The sequence below is a fragment of the Arachis ipaensis genome, chromosome B04 (genome assembly GCF_000816755.2).
Source record: "Arachis ipaensis cultivar K30076 chromosome B04, Araip1.1, whole genome shotgun sequence".
Classification (NCBI taxonomy): domain Eukaryota; kingdom Viridiplantae; phylum Streptophyta; class Magnoliopsida; order Fabales; family Fabaceae; genus Arachis; species Arachis ipaensis.
Window position 1 is genome coordinate 2667627 of NC_029788.2, and position 12618 is coordinate 2680244.

At 32.3% G+C, this 12618-nt stretch overlaps 1 protein-coding gene and 1 pseudogene across 3 annotated transcripts in view; both read right to left on the bottom strand.

Moving 5' to 3' along the window:
• Window positions 4471-12618, bottom strand: part of LOC107638234 (glutamate decarboxylase 1) — a 22760-nt gene continuing 14612 nt past the window's right edge. For all 3 annotated transcript variants that reach the window (XM_021120442.1, XM_016341392.2, XM_016341393.2), the window contains one exon: window positions 4471-4649. The gene's annotated coding sequence lies outside the window, so the exon portion shown is untranslated. The remainder of the gene's footprint in view (window positions 4650-12618) is intronic.
• Window positions 7020-8572, bottom strand: LOC107637489 (annotated as a pseudogene).

Sequence of the window (12618 nt, forward strand, 5' to 3'; positions counted from 1 at the left end):
TATGGTTTAATTATTATATTATCAACAAAACTATTACCACTATTACTTAATTGATTTTATAATTTTGCATATGAATGGTTAAAAATATCTCCAACCACTTTTAACTTTAGCATACGAACATCAAAATTACCCCAGAGTATATCATTCAACAAATAAACCAATATTCATATTTGTTTTGTAAGTTTATTTAGTGTTATATGTATAAAATAATCAAATACAACAATACTAAAAAAATAACTACAAAACATTACAAATAACGAACTTTGATTTATTATTCTGTAATATAATATTGTAAATATAAATAAAATGATAAATTTGTGTTATACAAGGTGGAAACTCAGGTGCAGTTAACTTTAAGTAAAGTTGATACTTGAGAATTGTTAGATAATTTGACTAATTTGACTAAATTTTCATCTAATGGTTCTTAGATATCAACTTCACGTAAAGTCGACTTTACCTGAGTTTTCATCGTTATCCAATCTTTCTTAACAAAATTGGTGATCATTTTGTTTGCACGTAAATTGTGGTGCAGAATACAGTTCTAGAGTTCATCAAGGTAGTAAATGCAAGGGAGCAAGTGGTGTCTGGAAAGCTCTACTACATTACCTTGGAGGCCATGGATGCTGAGAAGGAGAAAGTGTACGAAGCCAAGGTTTGGGTGAAGCCATGGTTAAACTTCAAGGAGCTGCAGGAGTTCAAGCTCATTGGAGAGGTTGTAGCTTCTGATTGCTCTGGAGCCTGCGATCCTATTAATTAAGGTGTGTTTCAAATAAAACATTTTTATGATTAGCAACGAATTCAGAAAATTTTATTAGTAGGATAAAATATGTATAAAATGATAATAATTTTATAATTATATTTTATTATTATAAAATATAATTAATCTTCTAGTTATTTAACTAATAAATTAAAATACTTATATAGTAATTTAAATAATAACATATAACTTAGAATTTTATTCTTCTAAGTTTTATATTTTAAAAAAATTGAATAATTCTTTCATTATCAATACAATTAAATGTCTATTTTTTTATATATGTCACTAAATAATAATTTAAAAATCATCTCTCATGAGATTACGACTCTTTATAATATTCATAACTGAAATTTTTTCCGGTTGATATCATTATCACCAACAAAACTAGAACTAACTTGAAAAGAAATGGATATCCGTGTGTTTAGATCTCACTTTTCATTTCAGCTGTAATTTGTTACTAATATTATTATATTTCAAAATTTAAATTATTGATGAATCTTATTATTCAATAACTATTAACTATGTAATAAAATATATGAAAACAGAAATAGATTAAAAGAAATTAAAATGGGATCAAATTTATTTATTGAGTGGAGACAAATAAATTTTTATTCCATATATTATATGTAACTCTATAAAATTTTATTGGGAGCACTTGTCCCACGCTCCCCAAAGTAGATCCATCCCTGTTTATGATTCATATTGAAAATGTCAGAAATTATTTTTAATATGGAGATGAAAATTGTATTTTGGTTAAATATTGATATTTGAAGTGTTTTATAGTAAGGTGAAAATGTAAAAAATATGTCAAACACGTAAGGTATATGTTGACTCTCCACTTATAAAATCCATTCATACGTAATTATACCAAATAATGCCATTTTTAACAAAAATATTAATATTTTTTTATATAAAAAATTAAACGAAAATAAATTATTGTATTTTGAAACAATTATGTAAAATAAAAATTTATTTGATTAAAATTAAATTCTCAAAATTTTTAATATTAAAATATTAAAAATAATTAGTATTTATCTTAATTAATTTGAGTTTGTTAAGTGATCATCTCACTCGGCCGCTTAAACAACTATTAGGAGTTAGAATCTCGTTTTGTGTATATAGCAATCCATTGGCTAGCGATAAACCCTTAATAAAAGAAGTATCAATACGTGGTTAGACTTGGCAGGAGTTTTCGAATACGCAGGTACCCGACCCGTCCATACCCGAATGAAAAGGGTAATAACTTGATCCGAGTCAGGGCAGATTTTGCTCAAGACAGGTATCGTCGGGTTTAGGGTGTACTCGCCCCGAATATATACATATAAACACTTTTTAGGAATTAGGATTTGCCTCACATCACACATGATTCATAGCTTCAGTCTATACTCTACATGCAAGATAAACTCAATCATCCTCACCTAAAATTTTCTTCTTCTCGACTTCTTCACAAAAAAACTGCATAGCTCCTGTCATGTTGTTGCTGAATCCATCACCGCTTACCTATTCACAACTCCCATCTTCCTTCACAGCCAGAGACGGATCCACGTTTAATATAGAGGGGCATTTGCCCCCACAATTTTTTTTTAAAAAAAATCAATACTTATATACATATATACCACTTATTATATTATATTTGTCTCAAAATAAAATATAAATAGTTTTTTTGTATTTTATGTTAAAAAATATTTTGTTAAACTTAATGTTCTTATCAATATGTATTAGATAGTTCTAATTTTAAATTTTGAATATATCTAAACCAATTTAGATTGATCAAGTGATCAACTTAGTCGTCCGCTTAAATAAGTATTGAGGGTTTGAATTCTGTCTCATATGTATAGCAACTCGTTGCCGGCCAATTGTAGATTCTTAAATGGAATTCAAATTCATGACGGATTAGTCCTTAACTTGTTGAATATCGTGGGAAGCAAAAAAAATATCTATACCTAAATTTTATTATATTTTTGTCCCCATTACTAATTCTCTCTCTCTTTCTCTCTCTCTCTCTGAGTCTGTTAAGTTCTTCTATTCAAACATTGATATTTAAATTATAAAAAAAATTGATTTTCATATTTTATAAAATATCAGGCGGTAATTGTAAATATGACGCTACTTAAAATTAAATAAAAAAAAATTTAAAAAAACTTAATTTTGTATAAAATTTACCTATAAAATTCTGTACCGAAAAATGAATTTAATTTTAGTATATTAATAATATAAAATATTTTATATAATCATTCAATTCAATTAGATTTATCTATTTAGGTCATTATTAAAAATAAATTTAAGATACCAACATACAATTACTTTAAATTAAGCAACGATTATCAATACTATATAAGAGACACTATTCCACTAAGAATGATTGCCATAATTAAGAAATAATTTTCCCATTTTCTATACTAATTAATATTAGAAAGTTTATATAATACTATATAATAATATTATCATTATCAATACTATATGATATCAAAATAAAAAAAAATTACCGTGCTAATATAATATTATTAATATTATATAAATCATCTTTGTATTTATTTTTCTGTGCGTATATAATATTTAATTAACACATTAAGACCTATATAATATTTTGTTAATACATATATAATATAAAGTGATTTACAAATTATTATTAATTCGTATATAATGTATAATTAAATTTAATGAATTCAATTAGAATAAACAATAAATTATTTATTTTATTTCAGACTTTATAAATGAATAAATTAATTAACTAATATAACAAATTACAATTAATGTAGTAAAATTAATTAAGTAATATATATTATAATAAATTATATTAATATTTAAATATCTAATCAAATCAATTAGCTGATATAATTAAGTCATGGTAATAAATTGTATTGAATGAGTTAAAATAATTAAATCGGGAAACACTCTCCAGAACATGCCACGTCAGCTCCATCATTAAGTGCAGACATCCAATTTTTATATAATAGAATAGATTCCAAATGTAAGATTTAATTTAAAGATAAAATTATTTTGAAAAAATTCCACTCTCCTCCCATAAGAGATGCTAAAATGACACTCTCTTCCCCTCTATTTATAAAATATACATTTTTCTCCCTTATAACTTTTAAAAAACCCTTTCTTTAATCAATTTTAAAATTTTTGTGTTAACTAATGTTAACTTTATCTATTTTTTAAGAAAAAAAATTATTTTTTACAAAATTACCCTTAAACAAAAATTTTATTTTTTATTATTAAATTTTGCTTATCAAAATACCCTTTAATAAATTTTTTTTTATTGATTAAATTGTATTTTTACCAAAATATTTTTAAAAAATAAAATTTTTGCTAAAAATATTTTTGTAAAAAATAATTTATTTATTTTTTAAAAATGAATAAAATTAAATTAGTTAACACAAAAAAATTAAAATGGATTAAAGAAGGGGCTTTCTAACAGTTATAAAGGAGAAATGTACATTTTATAAATAGAAAAGGAAAGAATTGCCATTTTAACATTTTTTAAAAAAGAAGAGTGAAAATTTTTTAATTATTTTTTATTCATAGAGATTATCAAAGAGACCATTACAGAAAAAAAAAATCAATTTAAACGTCATATTTCAAAGTTGCTAATATTCGTGAATTCATGATTGTTTTCCTAATTCCTGTGTAGTGTGTTGTAGGTTTTTACGTTACTCAAAAACAGGGCAGGATTATTGAAGAGATATGAAGCAATAAAAATGTGTATATTATTATAATTACATACATTAATATGTGTGTTCAACGTAACTATTCATTATCCCTGCAAATATGTAATTTAGTATGGTGTAATTCAAAATAACGTGGAATGTAGTGTAAATTGAAGTTTACTAGAAATGTATAGTGTTGTAAATCAACGTTAAAATCTAAATAAATATGAATTGAATATTTGTTCATTTGTTGCGATTTTATTTATTTTATTTTATTGAGAAAATTTAGAGACCAACATTTTTATTAAAATTTGATCAGTATTTAGCTCTCAAAAGAAAGGTGAATCACACCATTAGATATAATCTCACACTATTAAAAACACTAATAATAACTAATTGATGGTTATAAATTACAAAATCTACTGGCTTCCTAATACTCTTCTATTTTATTTTTATATAAAGAAAGATATTTTAATACAATTGAATAATTAATTCTTCGCAAATTATATTGACACCTATTCTATCATCTTTACTTGGGTTTTGAACTTATTTAGACGAGTTTTTTAAAATAAGATTTTGTTAAGGAATAAAGTTTTATATCCAAGCAAATTAAAATATTTTGTGCAGAGGGTCTCTCCTATCTGTTCCACAGAGAAGAATAGAGGCTAGAGTTTTCTGGTTTGAGGTTAAATCACAGATGTCCTAAGATCAACCACCTATTTTTTGCTGACGACTCAATACTATTCAGCCGTGCGACCGTTGCTGACTGTTAAGGAATACTGCGTACCCTACGGAACTACGAGGAAATTAGCGGCCAAGTGATCAATATGGATAAGTCATCGATTTTTTTCAGTAAAAATACTCCTCTTCCTATCCGAGATCAACTAGCTGCTATCCTTCAAGTCCCTCATGTTGGTAATCAAAACAAATACCTGGGTTTACCAGCAATCGTCCAGAGATCAAAAAGAGCGACTTTTCATTACATTAAAGACAAGGTTAATCAGAAACTACAGCATTGGAAGAGGTCACTATTGTCACCAAGTGGAAGGGAGGTTTTGATTAAAGCGGTGGCTACAGCTGTTCCGTTATATACGCTTAGTTGTTTTAAGCTCCCTGAGACACTTCTCAATGAACTGCAACGAGCCATGCTTCAATTCTGGTGGGGACAAAAGAGAGATGAGAAAAGATTGCAATGGGTGGGCTGGAAGACTACTTGTAGGCCAAGGATCCAAGGGGGTCTCAATTTCAAGGACTTGAAAGCTTTTAATCTTGCGATGTTAGCCAAGCAAGGATGGCGACTCTTAACTCGACCAAATTCACTGATATATAAGGTGTATAGAAGCAAGTATTTTAGGTTTACAGATTTTCTCAGAGCTGAGGTTAGGAATAGTCCCTCCTGGGGCTGGCAAAGTGTTTTAGAAGGAAGAAAAGTACTGGAAAAAGACATTCTATGGAAAATCGGAAGGGGAACTTCTGTCAGAATACGAGAAGATTCTTGGGTCTCCAAGTTTACAGCAATAACCCCTATCTCGAACCCTAACTCAACAGACCTCCCTCTAAGGGTATTAGACTTAATTCTCCCGAATAAACAGTAGAACCACAATAAAATAGCAGAATTTTTCAGTGCAGAAGTATCAGACGCTATCATCAACACTACCATTAATGATGGAGAAGATAAAGTTACCTGGATGAAGGAGAAGTCTGGCAGTTACTCAGTTGCAACCGGCTACCAGACGGCATTCCAATTTAACCACCCACCAGTTGAATACCTCCCTGAACGCTTCCGACATAAACAGATGTGGTCAAATATCTGGAAATTGAAGTGCCAACCAAAAATAAAGAACTTTATTTGGAAGATACTGCATGAAGGCATACCTGTTAAACAAAAACTTCACGAACGAATTCCTAGTGTTAACCCACTTTGCCCCAGATGCAACTTGACAGAGAAAACAGTGGTTCACTGCATCTGGACGTGTGCGGATTCAGTGGAAGCTTGGTAGACTTCTGGAATTACTGTGCTACCCTGCGAAGAAGAAGCATGGAAATGGTGGTTAGCAATTCAGAACAAAATGGGTCAAGCAAATCAATCAGAAGGAAGGAGAGAATTAGTTGCGAATTTGTGCTGGCAACTGTGGAAAGCAAGAAACGAGTGGATATTTGAACAGAAGCGCAAATCTCCATTGTTGAGCTTGGAAGAAGCACGAAGAGCAGTGAGAGAGAGAGAGAGCGTACAAGATGAAACTTTCCCCTTTCTTGTGTGCAACTCTGTCCGAGAAATATGTTTCTTTAGTTGGATCTTTTCCTTTTCTGTACCCGGTGTAAGTTATCCCAATTGGACTCAATGCAATAAATTTCTACTGTCTTGGATAAAAAAAAAGTTGTTATAGCTGTTAGGCCTCTTCTTCTTTTCTATTTCTTTTCTATTTTTTCTTCTTCTTCTTCTTTCTTCTCTTATTTTTCTTTCATTATGGTCGTCACTACTACCATCACTACATTCTCATCCTCCTCCTCTTCCTTTTATCATTTGATTTCTTCTTTTCATTCGTTTTTCTCTTCCTTCTCCATCATCATCATTATCGTTATTATTACCTAAATTTTAAATGAATGAAAAACAAAAAACTAAAAAAGTATTTTGTGGTTAGTCTTATGTACTCCTTATGTACTCTTACTATAATTAATTACTATCAATGTTAAACTAAAAAAATAATCTAGATAAGAGATATTAAATTTAGTGTTTGTAAAGTAAAAAAAAGTCAACTGATGAACTGTCTGTAAGTAGTATTGTCCGTTAAAATAATATTTAACTACTTCAAAAGTTTCTAACTATAATCAAATGGAGTGAAGAGAGACTTGCAAGTAAATGTGAATTCTAAAGTTAGAATGTGCTACTTCCATGTTTGAGAAGTACTTGAGATGACCAAAATCTTTTATTTTGAATCCCTTCAAGCCTTCTTCTTGAATCAATTCTGAAAGTGCAGCTGCTATATTTGGCGGACACTTACCTTTCAAAGCTCCCACCATTACAGACTTTTTATTTTTAGTTTGGCGGTATGACTTCTTTATTGTATCATACATGAAGTAATAACATGGCAGACTTCAGGGTAAATATTTTTACTCAATGCTCAAATTAGGATAGACTTCAACACTTACAGTCAACTGATCCTTAAGAATCTCAAGAGGGTGACAACAGAGTGTGTTGGCAATCCTATAGCTGTCCCGACCACAACAACAGGTGAAACTCAGGACAAAGATAAGTTCATGATGGAACCTATCTGCAACCTAGGGTATTCTTCCTGTTTCCGTCTGTCTTGGAGAGATGTCATTGCCCGTTTTATACACTCAAAGTGCCAAGCTCAATAGCCTGTGTAGGAATTATACGAAACATATTGATGGTGTTTCCAGCCCACAATCTTTGCCAACGCTACTCTTCTATAACCTGAACAAAGCTACCAGCGATATTTTTGGAGCAACACCAATCAACATTCTTGTTCTGATGGTCTCAAGAGGGGCAAGTACGGCTTTAGTCATGGCTGCTGCGAGCGCCCCGCTAACAAACTCGCCAACCTCCCTAGTCATCACCAGAAATTCTCGGAAGGCGTGTGCAAGTTTAGGTAGTTGAAAGGCGGAGTCTTTGTCGGATTTCATAATGATCAAGACATGTCTCCGAAGACACCCTGCTTCTTCACCTTCTTCTGCTATTCCTGAGAATGAGAGTGAAGGTGAAAGTGAGAGAGAGAGAGAGGGGAGTTTTGTTGACATCTTAGATCTTAGATAATAGATATCTTTATTGTAGAGTTTTGACAAGATTTCTGTCTCTGTGCAAATATTTATGCTTTTTGTTTTATAGTTGGCGGCGGTGGAATGGATGGTTGGTAGCTAGCTAGGGTAGGATTGCCTTGAATTCGGCCTATCACTAGTTAAATTAAAAGCTCAAGGCTATGGATGGCGCCTTTAGGCCTAGGCCAAGGCCTGAAACCAGTTGGTTAGGATAGTGCTTTCCTTTGGCATCTTCTAGATGTTCTATTTGAGAAACTTCCCTGTTTCTTATTTCCTCCGATCATATCTTCAAATTATATCAGTTCAGCTTTAATTTTAGTTAACCATACAAATCATATTGCTGCTAGGGTTTGCATGACTAAAAAAATTGGTTCTTTTCATTTTAAAAATTTTTAAATGGATGAAAAATAAAAAACTAAAAAAAGTTTTGTAATTAATGTTATGTACTCATTATGTACTCTAATTATAATTAATTACCATTAACATTAAACTAAAAAATAATAATCTAGGTAACAATTATCATTATTATATCGTCATCGTCATTTTCTTTATCGTTATCGTCATTATTATTATCATTATCGTTGAATTTTTGTCATATTAATGACGTCGTTTGATCCAAGATTAATTTGAATGTATTTTTGTTCATAATTCAGTCTTGTTTGTGTGCTTGTTTTCGAACTGAGTTTGCATATCGCAATCATTAAGTAATTTAGTCTAAAAACTAAGAAATTTATATGTACTTGTTATTGTATTTTTGTTCTGATAAATTTTGCATAATTCAAAACTCTTCCTCTTTCTTCTCATCTTCTTCTTCTTCTTCTTTTCATCATCATCTTTTTTTTATTCATCTTTTTTTTTATTTTAAAAAAATATATAAACTATAAATTCTAAACAATAATTTTTTATTTTTCTAAAATTTTATTTTTATTATTAAAAATTTAAACTCCGCCTATGTTACACTTGCGGTACATGGCCGGTCCCAAACCCGAATAAAGAAGGAGGGTTGTGTTAGGTCTTCGACAACCAACATAAAAACATAGTCGAACCCCCATGACATGAATCAAAGACATTATTGCACTAAAGCTAGGTCTTTGCCCGAAAGCAACGCGTTGTATGGCTCGAGTACGGTGTCAAATGAGTAAGAGCCGCTACATCGGTGCCCGGATGTAGTGTTAAATGAGCAAGGGTTCCCGCATTTTCGTGAACAGACGAGGGTAAATAAGCTAGTTCACAAAGTAAAAGGTAAAGGTCGGAGCGACAGAAGGTTGAGATTTGGGACATGAAACATAGACACTCTAACAGGAAAGTCCATGGAGGTGGTGGACACCATGACAAGGAGGAAGATTAACATTATGTGCCTACAAGAAACAAAATGGGGTTTCAAACTTTGGTATACAGAAAAGGTGAAGAATAGGAATGGGGTTGGTATTATTGTGGATAAGCAGTGGAAGAAGAACGTAGTGGATGTCAAGAGGGTGAGAGATCGGATCATCTCTATCAAACTTGTGGTGGAGGGAGGTGTTTTTCATGTGATTAGCGCCTATGCATCGCAAGTGGGTTCAGACGAACAACACAAGATAAGGTTTTGGGAGGATCTAGAGAGTTTGGTCCAAAGCATACCTTCGTCAGATAAGATTTTTTTAGGAGGAGATTTAAATGGCCATGTTGGAAGAGAAGTGACTGGGTATGAAAGTATTCACGGAGGCCATAGTTTCGGAGTGATCAATGCCGAGGGTAAAACTATTTTGGACTTTTCCTCAACCTTTGACCTTCTCATCGCAAATACATATTTTAAAAAGAGAGACGAACATCTTATAACTTATAAGAGTGGCATGACAAGCTCTCAAATCGACTTCTTCTTGTTGAGGAGAATCGACCAGAAATTTTGTATTAATTGTAAAATTATCTCGGGGGAGAGTTTGACAACACAACATAGGGTGCTCGTCATGGATTTTCGCGTTGAGCAAAAGTTGAGGAAAAGACATCATACGAAAAATCCAAGGACGAGGTGGTGGCGGATAAAAGGTGACAAACAAAGAAGCTTCCTAAGACGAGTAGGAGAAGAGGCAAAGTGGGATGGGAAAGGAAGCACGGAAGAGATGTGGAGGGAGATGGCAGAAGTTATTAGAAGAACAACAAAAGAAAGCTTTGGTGAATCTAAAGGAATAGAACCAAGAGACAAGGAGTCTTGCTGGTAGAATGCAAGTGTACAAGAAAAGATAAAGATAAAAAGGGAGTGCTTTAAAGAGTGGTCTTTATACCGCAATGCAGATAATTGGGAAAAATATAAGGCGGCTAAAAAAGAGACAAAAGTGGTTGTAAGTGAAGCACGAACAAGAACATATGAGGGTCTCTATCAGTCTTTGGGCACGAAAGAAGGAGAAAAAGGTATATATAGAATCGCAAAGAGCCGTGAAAGAAGAACGAGAGATTTGGATCAGGTTAAGTGCATAAAGGATAAGGATGGAGAGGTGCTGGCTCAAGAGGAGAAGATTAATGAAAGGTGGAAGAGCTACTTCTACGAGTTATTTAATGAAGGACATAAGACTCTTCCGAGCCTTAGTCGGTTATGCATAAGGGAAGAAGATCAAAATTTTGACTACTATCGAAGGATTCGAGACTTCGAGGTAAAAGAGGCTCTAAAGCAGATGAAAAATGGCAGGGCAGTAGGACTTGATAATATCCCAATTGAGGTTTGGAAGGGTCTTGGAGGGAAAGGCATCAACTAGTTAACCAAGTTTTTTAATGAGATTTTAAGGTCAAACAAGATGCCTGATGAGTGGAGAAAAAGCACCTTGGTACCTATATACAAAGTTGCGAAAACTATAGAAGGATCAAACTCATGAGTCATATCATGAAGTTATGGGAAATGGTGATAGAACGGAGGTTGAGAAAAGAGACACAAGTAACAGAGAACCAATTTGGATTTATGCCAGGCAGATCCACCACTGAAGCGATATACCTGTTAAGAAGGATGATGGAGAGGTATCGTAATAATAAAAGGGATCTACATATGGTGTTTATTGATTTGGAAAAAGCGTACGATAGGGTGCCAAGGGAGGTCTTATGGAAGGTTTTAGAAAAGAGGAGAGTAAGGATCGCATATATTCGTGCAATTAAAGACATGTATGATAGGGCCACAACTAGTGTGAAAACTCAAGGTAGTGTGATAGAGGAATTTTCTATTGGTATAGAATTACACCAGGGATTATCCTTAAGCCCATATCTTTTCACATTAGTCTTGGAAGTACTCACAGAGCACATCCAAGAGCCTGTGCCATGGTGCATACTTTTTGCCGATGATATCGTCCTTATGGAAAAATCAAGGGAAGATCTAAATAAGAAGTTGGACTTATGGAGAGAAGCTTTAGAAGTGCAAGACGGAATATATGGAATGTAAGTTCAGTCTGAGAAGGAAAAACCCTAATATAGAGGTGAAGATTGGAGAAAACATCTTACCAAAAGTTAAAAGTTTTAAGTATCTTGGGTGCATCATACATGATAATGGAGAGATTGAACAGGATGTAAATCATAGGATCCAAGCAGGTTGGTCAAAATGGCGGAGTGCATCTGGTTTTATATGCGACAAAAAAGTGCTTTTAAAACTTAAAGGTAAATTCTATCGCACTGCTATAAGACCGACTATGCTTTATGATACGGAGTGTTGGGCAGCCAAAGGGGAGCACGAACATAAGCTGAGTGTGGCAGAGATGAAGATGTTGAGATGGATGAGTGGTCATATGCGATTGGATAAAATAAGGAATGAAGATATAAGAGAGAGAGTTGGAGTAGCACCCATTGTGGAAAAGATGGTTGAATCGCGTCTCAGGTAGTTTGGACATGTGAGAAGAAGATCGACAGAACACCCAGTCAGGAGGGTGGATGAGATGAAAGATGGATAAGGGGTGAAAGGCAGAGGAAGACCTAAGAAGACCATCTATGAGGTGGTCAAACGAGATCTACATGTAAACGGTCTCTTTGTAGACATGATACATGACAGAGCACAATGGCATCGCTTGATTCATGTAGCCGACCCCACCTATTGGGACAAGACTTTGTTATTGTTGTTGTTATTTATTATTAAAAATTTATCAAATATACTCAAAAATGAAGAGTATAACAAAAAAATATATCGGATTCAAAATATTTTATAAGCAATTTGGAAATGATATGATAATACATTTAATCTCCTAGTACCATCAAGACTTATCATGTTAACTAGAATTGTCTTATAAATATGTGACCTAGGACAAAAATAATTCAACAATTCTAAACAAATTATGTATTTCACTATTTCTCTAATTTTGAGTTTTACTCACCAAGTAAAAATTGTTTTTTTTCTTTAAATGCAAAAATCAAAGTCTTATCTTGAATCTTAACATGAATTTATCCTTTTATATATATATATATATATTCAAAAAAGGTATTTGC